Source organism: Chiloscyllium punctatum, chromosome X (genome assembly GCF_047496795.1).
Source record: "Chiloscyllium punctatum isolate Juve2018m chromosome X, sChiPun1.3, whole genome shotgun sequence".
Taxonomy (NCBI): domain Eukaryota; kingdom Metazoa; phylum Chordata; class Chondrichthyes; order Orectolobiformes; family Hemiscylliidae; genus Chiloscyllium; species Chiloscyllium punctatum.
The window spans coordinates 9,929,534-9,952,653 of NC_092791.1; positions in this window are offsets into that span (position 1 = coordinate 9,929,534).

Here is a 23,120-nt window from a genome sequence, read left to right on the forward strand (position 1 = left end):
GACATAGTTACAATCACCGAAAGAACAACCCTGGCACAGTCACAATCACAGAAACAACAGTCTGACATAGGCACAATCACAGACACAACAGCCAGACATGGTGGCAATCACAGAAACAGCAGCCTGACACAGCCACAATAACAGAAACAACAACCCTGACATAGTCACAATCACAGAAACAACAGCCTGACATAGTCACAATCACAGAAACAACCACCGTGACATAGTCACAATCACAGAAACAACAGCCTGACACAATCACAATCACAGAAACAACAGCCCTGACATAGTCACAATAACAGAAACAACAGCCTGACATAGCCATAATCAAAGAAACATCAGCCTGACACAGTCACAATCACAAAAGCAACAACCCTGACATCGTCACAATAACAGAAACAACAGCCTGGCATAGTCACAATCACTGAAACAACAACCCTGCCATAGCCATAATCAAAAAAACAACAGCCTGACACGGTCACAATCACAGAAACAACGACCCTGACATAGTCACAATCACCAAAACAACAGCCTGACATCGTCACAATCACAGAAACAAAAGCATGACATAGTCATAATCACAGAAACAACAGCGTGACATGATGGAAATCACAGAAACAACAGCCTGACATTGCCACAATCACAGAAACAACAACGCTGATATATTCACAATCACAGAATCAACAACCCTCACGGAGTCACAATCACAGAAACAAAACCCTGACATATTCACAATCACAGAAACAATAACCCTGATGGAGTCACAATCACAGAAACAACAGCCTGACATAGTTACAATCACCGAAAGAACAACCCTGACACGGTCACAATCACAGAAACAACAGCCTGACATAGTCACAATCACAGAAACAATAACCCTGACGGAGTCACAATCACAGAAACAACGGCCTGACATAGTCACAATCACAGAAACAACAGCCCTGACATAGTCAAAATAACAGAAACAACAACCCTGACATAGTCACAATCACAGAATCAACAGCCTGACACTTTCACAATCACAGAACCAACAGCCTGACATAGTCACAATCACAGAAAGAGCAGCCCGACATAGTCACAATCACAGAAAGAGCAGCCTGACATAATCACAATCAAAGAAACAACAGCCTGACATAGTCACAATCACAGAAACAACAGCCTGACATAATCACAATCACAGAAACAACAGCCCTGACATAGCCACAGTAACAGAAACAACAACCCTGACATAGCCACAATCACAGAATCAACAGCCTGACACTTTCACAATCACAGAACCAACAGCCTGACATAGTCACAATGACAGAAACAACAGCCCGACATAGTCACAATCACAGAAAGAGCAGCCCGACATAGTCACAATCACAGAAAGAGCAGCCTGACATAATCACAATCAAAGAAACAACAGCCTTACACAGTCACAATCACAAAAGCAACAACCCTGACATAGTCACAATCACAGAAACAACAGCCTGGCATTGTCACAATCACTGAAACAACAACCCTGACATAGACATAATCAAAAAAACAACAGCCTGACACGGTCACAATCACAGAAACATCGACCCTGACATAGTCACAATCACCAAAACAACAGCGTGACATCGTCACAATCACAGAAACAAAAGCCTGACATAGTCACAATCACAGAAACAACAGCGTGACATGATGGAAATCACAGAAACAACAGCCTGACATAGCCAAAATCACAGAAACAACAACGCTGATATATTCACAATCACAGAAACAACAGCCTGACATAGTCACAATCACAGACACAACAGCCTGACATAGTTACAATCACCGAAAGAACAACCCTGGCACAGTCACAATCACAGAAACAACAGTCTGACATAATCACAATCACAGAAACATCAGCCTGACATAATCACAATCACAGAAACAACAGCCTGAGATGGTGGAAATCACAGAAACAACAGCCTGACATAGCCACAATCACAGAACCACCAACGCTGATATATACTCACAATCACAGTAACAACAACCCTGACAGAGTCACAATCACAGAAAAAACAGCCTGACATTGCCACAATCACAGAAACAACAACGCTGATATATTCACAATCACAGAATCAACAACTCTGACACAGTCACAATCACAGAAACAACAGCTTGACATAGAAAAATCACAGGAACAACAGCCTGACATAATCACAATCATCGAAACAGCAGCCCGACATAGCCATCATCAAAGAAACAACAACCTGACACAGTCACAATCACAGAAACAACAGCCTAACATGGTGGGAATCATAGAAACAACAGCCTGACATAGTTACAATCACAGAAACAAAAGCCTGACATAGTCACAATCACAGAAACAACAGCCTGACCTTATCACAACCCAGGAACAAAAGCATGACATAGTCACAATCATACGAAGAACAGCCTGGCATAGTCACAATCACAGAAACAACAACCCTGACATAGTCACAATCACAGAAACAATAACCCTGACATAGTCACAATCACAGAATCAACAGCCTGACACTTTCAGAATCACAGAACCAGCAGCCTGACATAGTCACAATGACAGAAACAACAGCCTGACATAGTCACAATCACAGAAAGAGCAGCCTGACATACTCACAATCACAGAAACAACAGCCTGACATAGTCACAATCACTGAAACAACAGCCCTGACATAATCACAATCACAGAAACAACAGCCCTAACATAGCCACAATAACAGAAACAATACCCTGACATAGCCATAATCAAAGAAACAACAGCCTGACACAGTCACAATCACAAAAGCAACAACCCTGACATAGACATAATCAAAAAAACAACAGCCTAACACGGTCACAATCACAGATACAACGAAACTGACATAGTCACAATCACCAAAACAACAGCCTGACATCGTCACAATCACAGAAACAAAAGCATGACATAGTCACAATCACAGAAACAACAGCGTGACATGATGGAAATCACAGAAACAACAGCCTGACATTGCCACAATCACAGAAACAACAACTCTGACGGAGTCACAATCACAGAAACAACAGCCTGACATAGTCACAATCACAGAAACAACAGCCTGACATAGTCACAATCACAGAAAAAACAACCCTGACATATTCACAATCTCAGAAACAACAGCCTGACATAGTCACAATCACAGGAACAACAACTCTCACACAGTCACAATCACAGAAACTACAACCCGGACAGAGTCACAATCACAGAAACAACAGCCTGACATAGACACCATCACAGACACAACAGCCTGACACTGCCTCAATCACAGAAACAACAGCCTTGCATAGTCACAACAACTGAAACAACAGCCTGACATAGACACAACACAGAAACAACAGCCTGACATAATCACAATAATTGAAACAGCAGCCTGACATAGCCATCATCAAAGAAACAACAGCCTGACACAGTCACAATCATAGAAACAACAGCCGGACACAGTCGCAATCACAGAAATAACTGCCTGACATAGTCAAAATCATATGAATAACAGCCTGACATAGTCACAATCACAGAAACAACAACCCTGACATGGTCACAATCACAGAAACAGCAGCCTGACATAGTCACAATCACAGAATCAACACCCGACATAATCACAATAATCGAAACAGCAGCCTGACAAAGCCACCATCAAAGAAACAACAGCCTGACACAGTCACAATCACAGACACAACTGCCTGACATAGTTACAATCACCGAAAGAACAACCCTGACACAGTCACAATCACAGAAACAACAGTCTGACATAGGCACAATCACAGACACAACAGCGAGACATGGTGGAAATCACAGAAACAACAGCCTGATATAGCCACAATCACAGAAACAACAGCCTGACATAGTCACAATCACAGAAACAACAGCCTGACATAGTCACAATCACAGAAACAACCACCCTGACATAGTCACAATCACAGAAACAACAGACTGACATAATCACAATCACAGAAACATCAGCCTGACATAATCACGATCACAGAAACAACAGCCTGACATGGTGGAAATCAAAGAAACAACAGCCTGACATAGCCACAATCACAGAACCACCAATGCTGATATATACTCACAATCACAGGAACAACAACCCTGACATAATCACAATCACAGAAAAAACAGCCTGACATAGTCACAATCACAGAAACAACAGCCTGACATTGCCACAATCACAGAAACAACAATGCTGATATATTCACAATCACAGAATCAACAACTCTGACACAGTCACAATCACAGAAACAACAGATTGACAAAGAAAAATCACAGAAACAACAGCCTGACATAATCACAATCATCGAAACAGCAGCCCGACATAGCCATCATCAAAGAAACAACAACCTGACACAGTCACAATCACAGAAACAACAGCCTAACATGGTGGGAATCATAGAAACAAGAGCCTGACATCGTTACAATCACAGAAACAAAAGCCTGACATAGTCACAATCACAGAAACAACAGCCTGACCTTATCACAACCCAGGAACAAAAGCATGACATAGTCACAATCATACGAAGAACAGCCTGGCATAGTCACAATCACAGAAACAACAACCCTGACATAGTCACAATCACAGAAACAACAACCCTGACATTGTCACAATCACAGAATCAACAGCCTGACACTTTCAGAATCACAGAACCAGCAGCCTGACATAGTCACAATGACAGAAACAACAGCCTGACATAGTCACAATCACAGAAAGAGCAGCCTGACATACTCACAATCACAGAAACAACAGCCTGACATAGTCACAATCACTGAAACAACAGCCCTGACATAATCACAATCACAGAAATAACAGCCCTAACATAGCCACAATAACAGAAACAATAGCCTGACATAGCCATAATCAAAGAAACAACAGCCTGACACAGTCACAATCACAAAAGCAGCAACCGTGACATAGTCACAATAACAGAAACAACAGCCTCGCATAGTCACAATCACTGAAAGAACAACCCTGACATAGACATAATCAAAAAAACAACAGCCTAACACGGTCACAATCACAGAAACAACGACCCTGACATAGTCACAATCACCAAAACAACAGCCTGACATCGTCACAATCACAGAAACAAAAGCCTGACATAGTCACAATCACAGAAACAACAGCGTGACATGATGGAAATCACAGAAACAACAGCCTGACATTGCCACAATCACAGAAACAACAACGCTGATATATTCACAATCACAGAATCAACAACCCTGATGGAGTCACAATCACAGAAACAACAGCCTGACATATTCACAATCATAGACACAACAGCCTGACATAGTTACAATCACCGAAAGAACAACCCTGACACAGTCACAATCAGAGAAACAACAGCCTGACATAGTCACAATCACACGAACAACAGCCTGACAGAGCCACAATCACAGAAACAGCAACACTGACGGAGTCACAATCACAGAAACAACAGCCTGACATAGTCACAATCACAGAAACAACAGCCTGACATAGTCACAATCACAGACACAACAGCCTGACATAGTTACAATCACCGAAAGAACAACCCTGACATTGGCACAATCACAGAAACAACAGTCTGACATATTCACAATCACAGACACAACAGCCTGACATAGTCACAATCACAGAAACAACCACCCTGACATAGTCACAATCACAGAACCAACAGCCTGACATAGTCACAATGACAGAACCACCAACGCTGATATATTAACAATCACAGAAACAACAACCCTGACGGAGTCACAATCACAGAAACAACAGCCTGACATATTCACAATCACAGAAAGAGCAGCCTGACATACTCACAATCACAGAAACAACAGCCTGACATAGTCACAATCACTGAAACAACAGCCCTGACATAATCACAATCACAGAAACAACCACCCTGACATAGTCACAATCACAGAAATAACAACCCTGACATAGTCACAATCACAGAAACAACAGCCTGACATAGTCACAATCACAGAAACGACCACCCTGACATCGTCACAATCACAGAAACAACAGCCTGACATAGTCACAATGACAGAAACAACAGCCTGACATAGTCACAATCACAGAAACAACCACCCTGACATAGTCACAATCACAGAAACAACAGCCTGACATAGTCACAATCACAGAAACAACCACCCTGACATAGTCACAATCACAGAAACAACAGCCTGACACTGTCACAATCACAGAAACAACAGCCTGACATAGTCACAATCACAGAAACAACAGCCTGACATAGTCACTATCACAGGAACAACAACTCTCACACAGTCACAATCACAGAAACTACAACCCGGACAGAGTCACAATCACAGAAACAACAGCCTGACATAGACACCATCACAGACACAACAGCCTGACACTGCCTCAATCACAGAAACAACAGCCTTGCATAGTCACAACAACTGAAACAACAGCCTGACATAGACACAACACAGAAACAACAGCCTGACATAATCACAATAATCGAAACAGCAGCCTGACATAGCCATCATCAAAGAAACAACAGCCTGACACAGTCACAATCATAGAAACAACAGCCGGACACAGTCGCAATCGCAGAAATAACTGCCTGACATAGTCAAAATCATATGAACAACAGCCTGGCATAGTCACAATCACAGAAACAACAACCCTGACAGAGTGACAATCACAGAAACAACAGCCTGACACAGTCACAATCACAGAAACAACAACCCTGACATAGTCACAATCACAAAACCAACAGCCTGACATAGTCACAATGACAGAAACAACAGCCTGACATAATCACAATCACAGAAACAACAGCTTGACATCGTCACAATCACAGGAACAACAACTCTAACACAGTCACAATCACAGAAACAACATCCTGACATAGTCACAATCACAGAAACAACAGCCCGACATAATCACAATAATCGAAACAGCAGCCTGACATAGCCATCATCAAAGAAACAACAGCCTGACACAGTCACAATCACAGAAACAACAGCCGGACACAGTCGCAATCACAGAAATAACCGCCTGACATAGTCAAAATCATATGAACAACAGCCTGGCAGAGTCACAATCACAGAAACAACATCCCTGACAGAGTCACAATCACAGAAACAACTGCCTGACATAGTCACAATCACAGAAACAACAACCCTGACATAGTCACAATCACAGAACCAACAGCCTGACATAGTCACAATGACAGAAACAACAGCCTGACATAGTCACAATCACAGAAACAGCAGCCTGACATAATCACAATCACTGAAACAACAGCGTGACATAGTCACAATCACAGAAACAACAGCCTGACATAATCACAATCACAGAAACAACAGCCCTGACATAGTCACAATAACAGAAACAACAGCCTGACATAGCCATAATCAAAGAAACAACAGCCTGACACAGTCACAATCACAAAAGCAACAACCCTGACATAGTCACAATCACAGAAACAACAGCCTGACATAGTTACAATCACCGAAAGAACAACCCTGACACAGTCACAATCACTGAAACAACAGTCTGACATAGGCAAAATCACAGACACAACAGCCAGACATGGTGGCAATCACAGAAACAGCAGCCTGACATAGCCACACTCACAGAAACACACCCTGACATAGTCACAATCACAGAAACAACAGCCTGACATAGTCACAATCACAGAAACAACCACCCTGACATAGTCACAATCACAGAAACAACAGCCTGACACTGTCACAATCACAGAAACAACAACCCTGACAGAGTCACAATCACAGAACCAACAGCCTGACATAGTCACAATGACAGAAACAACAGCCTGACATAGTCACAATCACAGAAACAACAGCCTGACAAAGTCACAATCACAGAAACAACAGCCTGACATGGTGGAAATCACAGAAACAACAGCCTGACATCGCCACAATCACAGAACCACCAACGCCGATATATTCACAATCACAGAAACAACAAACCTGACAGAGTCACAATCACAGAAACAACAGCCTGACTCCAGGTATGGTGTCACCAACACGGGACACAATACTTCAGGTATGGTCTCATCAACACGGGACACAATATTCCAGGTATGGTCTCACCAACACGGGACACAATACTCCGGGTATGGTCTCACCAACACGGGACACAATACTCCGGGTATGGTCTCACCAACACGGGACACAATACTCCAGGTATGGTTTCACCAACACGGGACACAATACTCCAGGTATGGTTTCACCAACACGGGACACAATACTCCAGGTATGGTTTCACCAACACGGGACACAATACTCCAGGTAAGGTCTCACCAACACGGGACACAATACTCCAGGCATGGTCTCAACAACTTGGGACACAATACTCCAGGTATGGTCTCACCAACACGGGACACAATACTCCAGGTATGGTCTCACCAACACGGGACACAATACTCCAGGTATTGTCTCACCATCACGGGACACAATACTCCAGGTATGGTCTCACCAACACGGGACACAATACTCCAGGTATGGTCTCACCATCACGGGACACAATACTCCAGGTATGGTCTCACCATCACGGGACACAATACTCCAGGTATGGTTTCACCAACACGGGACACAATACTCCAGGTATGGTCTCACCATCACGGGACACAATACTCCAGGTATGGTTTCACCAACACGGGACACAATACTCCAGGTATGGTCTCACTAACACGGGACACAATACTCCAGGTATGGTCTCACCAACACGGGACACAATACTCCAGGTATGGTCTCACCAACACGGGACACAATACTCCAGGTATGGTCTCACCAACAAGGGACACAATACTCCAGGTATGGTCTAATCAACACGGGACACAATACTCCAGGTATGGTCCCACCAACACGGGACACAATACTCCAGGTATGGTTTCACCAACACGGGACACAATGCTCCAGGTATGGTTTCACCATCACGGGACACAATACTCCAGGTATGGTCTCACCAGCACGGGACACAATACTCCAGGTATGGTCTCACCAAAACTGGATACAATACTCCAGGTATGGTCTCACCAACATGGGACATAATACTCTAGGTACGCTTTCACCAAAACTGGATACAATACTCCAGGTATGGTCTCACCAACACGGGACACAAAACTCCAGGTATGATCTCACCAACACGGGACACAATACTCCAGGTATGGTCTCATCAACACGGGACACAATACTCCAGGTATGGTCTCACCAACACGGGACACAATACTCCAGGTATGGTCTCACCAACACGGGACACAATACTCCAGGTATGGTCTCACCAACACGGGACACAATACTCCAGGTATGGTCTCACCAACACGGGACACAATACTCCAGGTATGGTTTCACCAACACGGGACACAATACTCCAGGTATGGTCTCACCAACACGGGACAGAATACTCCAGGTATGGTCTCACCAACACAGGACACAATACTCCAGGTATGGTCTCACCAACACGGGACACAATACTCCAGGTATGGTCTCACCAACACGGGACACAATACTCCAGGTATGGTCTCACCAACACGGGACACAATACTCCAGGTATGGTTTCACCAACACGGGACACAATACTCCAGGTATGGTCTCACCAACACAGGACACAATACTCCAGGTATGGTCTCACCAACACGGGACACAATACTCCAGGTATGGTCTCACCAACTCGGAACAAAACACTCCAGGCATGGTCTCATCAACACAGGACACAATACTCCAGGTATGGTCTCACCAACACGGGACACAATACTCTAGGTATGGTCTCACCAACACGGGACACAATACTCCAGGTATGGTCTCACCAACACGCGACACAATACTCCAGGTATGGTCTCACCAACACGGGACACAATACTCCAGGTATGGTCTCACCAACACGGGACACAATACTCCAGTTATGGTTTCACCAACACGGGACACAATGCTCCAGAAATGGTCTCACCAACACGGGACACAATACTCCAGGTATGGTCTCACCAACACGGGACACAATACTCCAGGTATGGTCTCACCAACACGGGACACAACAATCCAGGTATGGTTTCACCAACACGGGACACAATACTCCAGGTATGGTCTCACCAACACGGGACACAATACTCCAGGTATGGTCTCACCAACACGGGACACAATACTCCAGGTATGGTTTCACCAACACGGGACACAATACTCCAGGTATGGTCTCACCAACACGGGACACAATACTCCAGGTATGGTCTCACCAACACGGGACACAATACTCCTGGTATGGTCTCACCAACACGGGACACAATACTCCAGGTATGGTCTCACCAACACGGGACACAATACTCCTGGTATGGTCTCACCAACACGGGACACAATACTCCAGGTATGGTCCCACCAACACGGGACACAATACTCCAGGTATGGTCTCACCAACACGGGACACAATACTCCAGGTATGGTCTCACCAACACGGGACACAATACTCCAGGTATGGTTTCACCAACACGGGACACAATGCTCCAGGTATGGTTTCACCATCACGGGACACAATACTCCAGGTATGGTCTCACCAGCACGGGACACAATACTCCAGGTATGGTCTCACCAACACGGGACACAATACTCCAGGTATGGTTTCACCAACATGGGACATAATACTCTAGGTACGCTTTCACCAAAACTGGATACAATACTCCAGGTATGGTCTCACCAACATGGGACATAATACTCTAGGTCTGCTTTCACCAAAACTGAATACAATACTCCAGGTATGGTCTCACCAACACGGGACACAATACTCCAGGTATGGTCTCACCAACACGGGACACAATACTCCAGGTATGGTCTCACCAACACGGGACACAATACTCCAGGTATGGTCTCACCAACACGGGACAGAGTACTCCAGGTATGGTCTCACCAACACGGGACACAATACTCCAGGTATGGTCTCACCAACACGGGACACAATACTCCAGGTATGGTCTCACCAACACGGGACACAATACTCCAGGTATGGTCTCACCAACACGGGACACAATACTCCAGGTATGGTTTCACCAACACGGGACACAATACTCCAGGTATGGTCTCACCAACACGGGACACAATACTCCAGGTATGGTCTCACCAACACGGGACACAATACTCCAGGTATGGTCTCACCAACACGGGACGCAATACTCCAGGTATGGTTTCACCAACACGGGACACAATACTCCAGGTATGGTTTCACCAACACGGGACACAATACTCCAGGTATGGTCTCACCAACACAGGACACAATACTCCAGGTATGGTCTCATCAACACGGGACACAATACTCCAGGTATGGTCTCACCAACACGGAACACAACACTCCAGGCATGGTCTCATCAACACAGGACACAATACTCCAGGTATGGTCTCACCAACACGGGACACAATACTCTAGGTATGGTCTCACCAACACGGGACACAATACTCCAGGTATGGTCTCACCAACACGCGACACAATACTCTAGGTATGGTCTCACCAACACGGGACACAATACTCCAGGTATGGTCTCACCAACACGGGACACAATAGTCCAGTTATGGTTTCACCAACACGGAACACTATACTCCAGAAATGGTTTCACCAACACGGGACACAATACTCCAGAAATGTTTTCACCAACACGGGACGCAATACTCCAGGTATGGTCTCACCAACACGGGACACAATCCTCCAGGTATGGTCTCACCAACACGGGACACAACACTCCAGGTATGGTTTCACCAACACGGGAAACAATACTCCAGGTATGGTCTCACCAACACGGGACACAATACTCCAGGTATGGTCTCACCAACACGGGACACAATACTCCAGGTATGGTTTCACCAACACGGGACACAATACTCCAGGTATGGTTTCACCAACACGGGACACCATACTCCAGGTATGGTCTCACCAACACGGGACACAATACCCCAGGTATGGTCTCACCAACACGGGACACAATGCTCCCGGTATGGTCTCACCAACACGGGACACAATACTCCAGGTATGGTCTCACCAACACGGGACACAATACTCCAGGTATGGTCTCACCAACACGGGACACAATACCCCAGGTATGGTCTCACCAACACGGGACACAATACTCCAGGTATGGTCTCACCAACACGGGACACAGTACCCCAGGTATGGTTTCACCAACACGGGACACAATACTTCAGGTATGGTCTCACCAACACGGGACACAATACTCCAGGTATGGTTTCACCAACACGGGACACAATACTCCAGGTATGGTCTCACCAACACGGGACACAACACTCCGGGTATGGTCTCACCAACACGGGACACAATACTCCAGGTATGGTCTCACCAACACAGGACACAATACTCCAGGTATGGTCTCACCAACACGGGACACAATACTCCACGTATGGTCTCACCAACACAGGACACAATGCTCCAGGTATGGTCTCACCAACACGGGACACAATACTCCAGGTATGGTCTCACCAACACGGGACACAATACTCCAGGTATGGTCTCACCAACACGGGACACAATACTCCAGGTATGGTCTCACCAACACGGGACACAATACTCCAGGTATGGTCTCACCAACATGGGACACAATACTCCAGGTATGGTTTCACCAACACAGGACATAATACTCCAGGTATGGTCTCACCAACACGGGACACAATACTCCAGGTATGGTCTCACCAACACGGGACACAATACTCCAGGTATGGTTTCACCAACACGGGACACAATACTCCAGGTATGGTCTCAGCAACACGGGACACAATACTCCGGGTATGGTCTCATCAACACGGGACACAATACTCCAGGTATGGTCTCACCAACATGGGACACAATACTCCAGGTATGGTTTCACCAACACAGGACACAATACTCCAGGTATGGTCTCACCAACACGGGACACAATACTCCAGGTATGGTCTCACCAACACGGGACACAATACTCCAGGTATGGTTTCACCAACACGGGACACAATACTCCGGGTATGGTCTCATCAACACGGGACACAATACTCCAGGTATGTTTTCACCAACACGGGACACAATACTCCAGGTATGGTCTCACCAACACGGGACACAACACTCCAGGTATGGTTTCACCAACACGGGACACAATACTCCAGGTATGGTTTCACCAACACGGGACACAATACTCCAGGTATGGTCTCACCAACACGGGACACAATACTCCAGGTATGGTCTCACCAACACGGGACACAATACTCCAGGTATAGTTTCACCAACACGGGACACAATACTCTAGGTATGGTCTCACCAACACGGGACACAATACTCCAGGTATGGTCTCACCAACACGCGACACAATACTCCAGGTATGGTCTCACCAACACGGGACACAATACTCCAGGTATGGTCTCACCAACACGGGACACAATACTCCAGGTATGGTCTCACCAACACGGGACACAATACTCCAGGTATGGTCTCACCAACACGGGACACAATACTCCAGGTATGGTCTCACCAACACGGGACACAACACTCCCGGTATGGTTTCACCAACACGGGACACAATACTCCTGGTATGGTCTCACCAACACGGGACACAATACTCCAGGTATGGTCTCACCAACACGGGACCCAATACTCCAGGTATGGTTTCACCAACACGGGACACAATACTCCAGGTATGGTCTCACCAACACGGGACACAATACTCCAGGTATGGTCTCACCAACACGGGACACAATACTCCAGGTATGGTCTCACCAACACGGGACACAATACTCCAGGTATGGTCTCACCAACACGGGACACAATACTCCAGGTATGGTTTCACCAACACGGGACACAATACTCCAGGTATGGTCTCACCAACACGGGACACAATACTCCAGGTATGGTCTCACCAGCACGGGACACAATACTCCAGGTATGGTCTCACCAACACGGGACACAATACTCCAGGTATGGTTTCACCAACATGGGACATAATACTCTCGGTACGCTTTCACCAAAACTGGATACAATACTCCAGGTATGGTCTCACCAACATGGGACATAATACTCTAGGTACGCTTTCACCAAAACTGGATACCATACTCCAGGTATGGTCTCACCAACACGGGACACAATACTCCAGGTATGGTCTCACCAACTCAGGACACAATACTCCAGGTATGGTCTCACCAACACGGGACACAATACTCCAGGTATGGTCTCACCAACACGGGACACAATACTCCAGGTATGGTCTCACCAACACGGGACACAATACTCCAGGTATGGTTTCACCAACACGGGACACAATACTCCAGGTATGGTTTCACCAACACGGGACACAATACTCCAGGTATGGTCTCACCAGCACGGGACACAATACTCCAGGTATGGTCTCACCAACACGGGACACAATACTCCAGGTATGGTTTCACCAACATGGGACATAATACTCTAGGTACGCTTTCACCAAAACTGGATACAATACTCCATGTATGGTCTCACCAACATGGGACATAATACTCTAGGTACGCTTTCACCAATACTGGATACAATACTCCAGGTATGGTCTCACCAACACGGGACACAATACTCCAGGTATGGTCTCACCAACACGGGACACAATACTCCAGGTATGGTCTCACCAACACGGGACACAATACTCCAGGTATGGTCTCACCAACACGGGACACAATACTCCAGGTATGGTCTCACCAACACGGGACACAATACTCCAGGTATGGTTTCACCAACACGGGACACAATACTCCAGGTATGGTTTCACCAACACGGGACACAATACTCCAGGTATGGTCTCACCAGCACGGGACACAATACTCCAGGTATGGTCTCACCAACACGGGACACAATACTCCAGGTATGGTTTCACCAACATGGGACATAATACTCTAGGTACGCTTTCACCAAAACTGGATACAATACTCCAGGTATGGTCTCACCAACATGGGACATAATACTCAAGGAACGCTTTCACCAAAACTGGATACAATACTCCAGGTACGGTCTCACCAACACGGGACACAATACTCCAGGTATGGTCTCACCAACACGGGACACAATACTCCAGGTATGGTCTCACCAACACGGGACACAATACTCCAGGTATGGTCTCACCAACACGGGACACAATACTCCAGGTATGGTCTCACCAACACGGGACACAATACTCCAGGTATGGTCTCACCAACACGGGACACAATACTCCAGGTATGGTCTCACCAACAAGGGACACAATACTCCAGGTATGGTCTAATCAACACGGGACACAATACTCCAGGTATGGTCCCACCAACACGGGACACAATACTCCAGGTATGGTTTCACCAACACGGGACACAATGCTCCAGGTATGGTTTCACCATCACGGGACACAATACTCCAGGTATGGTCTCACCAGCACGGGACACAATACTCCAGGTATGGTCTCACCAACACGGGACACAATACTCCAGGTATGGTTTCACCAACATGGGACATAATACTCTAGGTACGCTTTCACCAAAACTGGATACAATACTCCAGGTATGGTCTCACCAACATGGGACATAATACTCTAGGTACGCTTTCACCAAAACTGGATACAATACTCCAGGTATGGTCTCACCAACACGGGACACAATACTCCAGGTATGGTCTCACCAACACGGGACACAATACTCCAGGTATGGTCTCACCAACACGGGACACAATACTCCAGGTATGGTCTCACCAACACGGGACACAATACTCCAGGTATGGTTTCACCAACACGGGACACAATACTCCAGGTATGGTCTCACCAACACGGGACAGAATACTCCAGGTATGGTCTCACCAACACAGGACACAATACTCCAGGTATGGTCTCACCAACACGGGACACAATACTCCAGGTATGGTCTCACCAACACGGGACACAATACTCCAGGTATGGTCTCACCAACACGGGACACAATACTCCAGGTATGGTTTCACCAACACGGGACACAATACTCCAGGTATGGTCTCACCAACACAGGACACAATACTCCAGGTATGGTCTCACCAACACGGGACACAATACTCCAGGTATGGTCTCACCAACCCGGAACACAACACTCCAGGCATGGTCTCATCAACACAGGACACAATACTCCAGGTATGGTCTCACCAACACGGGACACAATACTCTAGGTATGGTCTCACCAACACGGGACACAATACACCAGGTATGGTCTCACCAACACGCGACACAATACTCCAGGTATGGTCTCACCAACACGGGACACAATACTCCAGGTATGGTCTCACCAACACGGGACACAATACTCCAGTTATGGTTTCACCAACACGGGACACAATGCTCCAGAAATGGTCTCACCAACACGGGACACAATACTCCAGGTATGGTCTCACCAACACGGGACACAATACTCCAGGTATGGTCTCACCAACACGGGACACAATACTCCAGGTATGGTCTCACCAACACGGGACACAATACTCCAGTTATGGTTTCACCAACACGGGACACAATGCTCCAGAAATGGTCTCACCAACACGGGACACAATACTCTAGGTACGCTTTCACCAAAACTGGATACAATACTCCAGGTATGGTCTCACCAACACGGGACACAATACTCCAGGTATGGTCTCACCAACAAGGGACACAATACTCCAGGTATGGTCTCACCAACACGGGACACAATACTCCAGGTATGGTCTCACCAACACGGGACACAATACTCCAGGTATGGTTTCACCAACACGGGACACAATACTCCAGGTATGGTCTCACCAACACGGGACACAATACTCCAGGTATGGTCTCACCAACACAGGACACAATACTCCAGGTATGGTCTCACCAACACGGGACACAATACTCCAGGTATGGTCTCACCAACACGGGACACAATACTCCAGGTATGGTCTCACCAACACGGGACACAATACTCCAGGTATGGTTTCACCAACACGGGACACAATACTCCAGGTATGGTCTCACCAACACAGGACACAATACTCCAGGTATGGTCTCACCAACACGGGACACAATACTCCAGGTATGGTCTCACCAACTCGGAACACAACACTCCAGGCATGGTCTCATCAACACAGGACACAATACTCCAGGTATGGTCTCACCAACACGGGACACAATACTCTAGGTATGGTCTCACCAACACGGGACACAATACACCAGGTATGGTCTCACCAACACGCGACACAATACTCCAGGTATGGTCTCACCAACACGGGACACAATACTCCAGGTATGGTCTCACCAACACGGGACACAATACTCCAGTTATGGTTTCACCAACACGGGACACAATGCTCCAGAAATGGTCTCACCAACACGGGACACAATACTCCAGGTATGGTCTCACCAACACGGGACACAATACACCAGGTATGGTCTCACCAACACGGGACACAACAATCCAGGTATGGTTTGACCAACACGGGACACAATACTCCAGGTATGGTCTCACCAACACGGGACACAATACTCCAGGTATGGTCTCACCAACACGGGACACAATACTCCAGGTATGGTTTCACCAACACGGGACACAATACTCCAGGTATGGTTTCACCAACACGGGAAACAATACTCCAGGTATGGTCTCACCAACACGGGACACAATACTCCTGGTATGGTCTCACCAACACGGGACACAATACTCCAGGTATGGTCTCACCAACACGGGACACAATACTCCTGGTATGGACTCACCAACACGGGACACAATACTCCAGGTATGGTCTCACCAACACGGGACACAATACTCCAGGTATGGTCTCACCAACACGGGACACAGTACTCCAGGTATGGTCTCACCAACACGGGACACAATACTCCAGGTATGGTTTCACCAACACGGGACACAATGCTCCAGGTATGGTTTCACCATCACGCGACACAATACTCCAGGTATGGTCTCACCAGCACGGGACACAATACTCCAGGTATGGTCTCACCAACACGGGACACAATACTCCAGGTATGGTTTCACCAACATGGGACATAATACTCTAGGTACGCTTTCACCAAAACTGGATACAATACTCCAGGTATGGTCTCACCAACATGGGACATAATACTCTAGGTCTGCTTTCACCAAAACTGGATACAATACTCCAGGTATGGTCTCACCAACACGGGACACAATACTCCAGGTATGGTCTCACCAACACGGGACACAATACTCCAGGTATGGTCTCACCAACACGGGACACAATACTCCAGGTATGGTCTCACCAACACGGGACAGAGTACTCCAGGTATGGTCTCACCAACACGGGACACAATACTCCAGGTATGGTCTCACCAACACGGGACACAATACTCCAGGTATGGTCTCACCAACACGGGACACAATACTCCAGGTATGGTCTCACCAACACGGGACACAATACTCCAGGTATGGTTTCACCAACACGGGACACAATACTCCAGGTATGGTCTCACCAACACGGGACAGAATACTCCAGGTATGGTCTCACCAACACGGGACACAATACTCCAGGTATGGTCTCACCTACACGGGACACAATACTCCAGGTATGGTCTCACCAACACGGGACGCAATACTCCAGGTATGGTTTCACCAACACGGGACACAATACTCCAGGTATGGTTTCACCAACACGGGACAGAATACTCCAGGTATGGTCTCACCAACACAGGACACAATACTCCAGGTATGGTCTCACCAACACGGGACACAATACTCCAGGTATGGTCTCACCAACACGGAACACAACACTCCAGGCATGGTCTCATCAACACAGGACACAATACTCCAGGTATGGTCTCACCAACACGGGACACAATACTCTAGGTATGGTCTCACCAACACGGGACACAATACTCCAGGTATGGTCTCACCAACACGCGACACAATACTCCAGGTATGGTCTCACCAACACGGGACACAATACTCCAGGTATGGTCTCACCAACACGGGACACAATAGTCCAGTTATGGTTTCACCAACACGGGACACTATACTCCAGAAATGGTTTCACCAACACGGGACACAATACTCCTGAAATGTTTTCACCAACACGGGACGCAATACTCCAGGTATGGTCTCACCAACACGGGACACAATCCTCCAGGTATGGTCACACCAACACGGGACACAACACTCCAGGTATGGTTTCACCAACACGGGACACAATACTCCAGGTATGGTCTCACCAACACGGGACACAACACTCCGGGTAAGGTCTCACCAACACGGGACACAATACTCCAGGTATGGTCTCACCAACACAGGACACAATACTCCAGGTATGGTCTCACCAACACGGGACACAATACTCCAGGTATGGTCTCACCAACACGGGACACAATGCTCCAGGTATGGTCTCACCAACACGGGACACAATACTCCAGGTATGGTCTCACCAACACGGGACACAATACTCCAGGTATGGTCTCACCAACACGGGACACAATACTCCAGGTATGGTCTCACCAACACGGGACACAATACTCCAGGTATGGTCTCACCAACATGGGACACAATACTCCAGGTATGGTTTCACCAACACGGGACACAATACTCCAGGTATGGTCTCACCAACACGGGACAGAATACTCCAGGTATGGTCTCACCAACACAGGACACAATACTCCAGGTATGGTCTCACCAACACGGGACACAATACTCCAGGTATGGTCTCACCAACACGGGACACAATACTCCAGGTATGGTCTCACCAACACGGGACACAATACTCCAGGTATGGTTTCACCAACACGGGACACAATACTCCAGGTATGGTCTCACCAACACAGGACACAATACTCCAAGTATGGTCTCACCAACACGGGACACAATACTCCAGGTATGGTCTCACCAACTCGGAACACAACACTCCAGGCATGGTCTCATCAACACAGGACACAATACTCCAGGTATGGTCTCACCAACACGGGACACAATACTCTAGGTATGGTCTCACCAACACGGGACACAATACACCAGGTATGGTCTCACCAACACGCGACACAATACTCCAGGTATGGTCTCACCAACACGGGACACAATACTCCAGGTATGGTCTCACCAACACGGGACACAATACTCCAGTTATGGTTTCACCAACACGGGACACAATGCTCCAGAAATGGTCTCACCAACACGGGACACAATACTCCAGGTATGGTCTCACCAACACGGGACACAATACTCCAGGTATGGTCTCACCAACACGGGACACAACAATCCAGGTATGGTTTGACCAACACGGGACACAATACTCCAGGTATGGTCTCACCAACACGGGACACAATACTCCAGGTATGGTCTCACCAACACGGGACAAAATACTCCAGGTATGGTTTCACCAACACGGGACACAATACTCCAGGTATGGTTTCACCAACACGGGAAACAATACTCCAGGTATGGTCTCACCAACACGGGACACAATACTCCTGGTATGGTCTCACCAACACGGGACACAATACTCCAGGTATGGTCTCACCAACACGGGACACAATACTCCTGGTATGGACTCACCAACACGGGACACAATACTCCAGGTATGGTCTCACCAACACGGGACACAATACTCCAGGTATGGTCTCACCAACACGGGACACAGTACTCCAGGTATGGTCTCACCAACACGGGACACAATACTCCAGGTATGGTTTCACCAACACGGGACACAATGCTCCAGGTATGGTTTCACCATCACGCGACACAATACTCCAGGTATGGTCTCACCAGCACGGGACACAATACTCCAGGTATGGTCTCACCAACACGGGACACAATACTCCAGGTATGGTTTCACCAACATGGGACATAATACTCTAGGTACGCTTTCACCAAAACTGGATACAATACTCCAGGTATGGTCTCACCAACATGGGACATAATACTCTAGGTCTGCTTTCACCAAAACTGGATACAATACTCCAGGTATGGTCTCACCAACACGGGACACAATACTCCAGGTATGGTCTCACCAACACGGGACACAATACTCCAGGTATGGTCTCACCAACACGGGACACAATACTCCAGGTATGGTCTCACCAACACGGGACAGAGTACTCCAGGTATGGTCTCACCAACACGGGACACAATACTCCAGGTATGGTCTCACCAACACGGGACACAATACTCCAGGTATGGTCTCACCAACACGGGACACAATACTCCAGGTATGGTTTCACCAACACGGGACACAATACTCCAGGTATGGTCTCACCAACACGGGACAGAATACTCCAGGTATGGTCTCACCAACACGGGACACAATACTCCAGGTATGGTCTCACCTACACGGGACACAATACTCCAGGTATGGTCTCACCAACACGGGACGCAATACTCCAGGTATGGTTTCACCAACACGGGACACAATACTCCAGGTATGGTTTCACCAACACGGGACAGAATACTCCAGGTATGGTCTCACCAACACAGGACACAACACTCCAGGTATGGTCTCACCAACACGGGACACAATACTCCAGGTATGGTCTCACCAACACGGAACACAACACTCCAGGCATGGTCTCATCAACACAGGACACAATACTCCAGGTATGGTCTCACCAACACGGGACACAATACTCTAGGTATGGTCTCACCAACACGGGACACAATACTCCAGGTATGGTCTCACCAACACGCGACACAATACTCCAGGTATGGTCTCACCAACACGGGACACAATACTCCAGGTATGGTTTCACCAACACGGGACACAATAGTCCAGTTATGGTTTCACCAACACGGGACACTATACTCCAGAAATGGTTTCACCAACACGGGACACAATACTCCAGAAATGTTTTCACCAACACGGGACGCAATACTCCAGGTATGGTCTCACCAACACGGGACACAATCCTCCAGGTATGGTCACACCAACACGGGACACAACACTCCAGGTATGGTTTCACCAACACGGGACACAATACTCCAGGTATGGTCTCACCAACACGGGACACAACACTCCGGGTATGGTCTCACCAACACGGGACACAATACTCCAGGTATGGTCTCACCAACACAGGACACAATACTCCAGGTATGGTCTCACCAACACGGGACACAATACTCCAGGTATGGTCTCACCAACACGGGACACAATGCTCCAGGTATGGTCTCACCAACACGGGACACAATACTCCAGGTATGGTCTCACCAACACGGGACACAATACTCCAGGTATGGTCTCACCAACACGGGACACAATACTCCAATTATGGTCTCACCAACATGGGACACAATACTCCAGGTATGGTTTCACCAACACAGGACACAATGCTCCAGGTATGGTCTCACCAACACGGGACACAATACTCCAGGTATGGTCTCACCAACACGGGACACAATACTCCAGGTATGGTTTCACCAACACGGGACACAATACTCCAGGTATGGTCTCACCAACACGGGACACAATACTCCGGGTATGGTCTCATCAACACGGGACACAATACTCCAGGTATGGTTTCACCAACACGGGACACAATACTCCGGGTATGGTCTCATCAACACGGGACACAATACTCCAGGTATGTTTTCACCAACACGGGACACAATACTCCAGGTATGGTCTAACCAACACGGGACACAACACTCCAGGTATGGTTTCACCAACACGGGACACAATACTCCAGGTATGGTTTCACCAACACGGGACACAATACTCCAGGTATGGTCTCACCAACACGGGACACAATACTCCAGGTATGGTCTCACCAACACGGGACACAATACTCCAGGTATAGTTTCACCAACACGGGACACAATACTCTAGGTATGGTCTCACCAACACGGGACACAATACTCCAGGTATGGTCTCACCAACACGCGACACAATACTCCAGGTATGGTCTCACCAACACGGGACACAATACTCCAGGTATGGTCTCACCAACACGGGACACAATACTCCAGGTATGGTCTCACCAACACGGGACACAATACTCCAGGTATGGTCTCACCAACACGGGACACAATACTCCAGGTATGGTCTCACCAACACGGGACACAATACTCCAGGTATGGTTTCACCAACACGGGACGCAATACTCCTGGTATGGTCTCACCAACACGGGACACAATACTCCAGGTATGGTCTCACCAACACGGGACACAATACTCCAGGTATGGTTTCACCAACACGGGACACAATACTCCAGGTATGGTCTCACCA